The 317-nt window shown below is 60.6% G+C and overlaps 1 protein-coding gene across 1 annotated transcript in view; it reads left to right on the top strand.

The window, feature by feature from the left end:
* Positions 1–317, top strand: part of LOC104490592 (pancreatic secretory granule membrane major glycoprotein GP2-like) — a 7,748-nt gene that overhangs the window by 7,143 nt on the left and 288 nt on the right. The gene's annotated exons all lie outside the window — the stretch shown is intronic.

Raw genomic sequence — 317 nt, 5'->3', positions numbered from 1 at the left:
CCCACCGATGGCTGCTTCTCTCAGCCAGCTCTCTGTCATTCCTAACAAACCGCCAGCAGGAGCTTTGCCCAGCAACACACCCCGAAGATACAGCAAATAACACACCCTGGGGCAGGCACCGGAGACGGAACCCGCAGCCCTCAGACAGCCGGCAGAGATTTAATGCAGAAACACCGACACGGAGGAGACGAGGGTTGTCCCTGCAAGGCGGCTGCGTGTGCCCCTTCAGCTGAAGCAACAGTGTCCTCCTGGGAGTCGTTGCTAGCCCCAGCGGGAGTCTTGCGAGAGGGACAACCAGCAGGTCCCTGCCCAGAGAG

This window comes from Buceros rhinoceros, unplaced genomic scaffold (genome assembly GCF_000710305.1).
Source record: "Buceros rhinoceros silvestris isolate BGI_N320 unplaced genomic scaffold, ASM71030v1 scaffold15163, whole genome shotgun sequence".
NCBI lineage: Eukaryota > Metazoa > Chordata > Aves > Bucerotiformes > Bucerotidae > Buceros > Buceros rhinoceros.
Note: the sequence above shows the minus strand (reverse complement) of the source record. Positions and strands in the feature narration are given on the sequence as shown.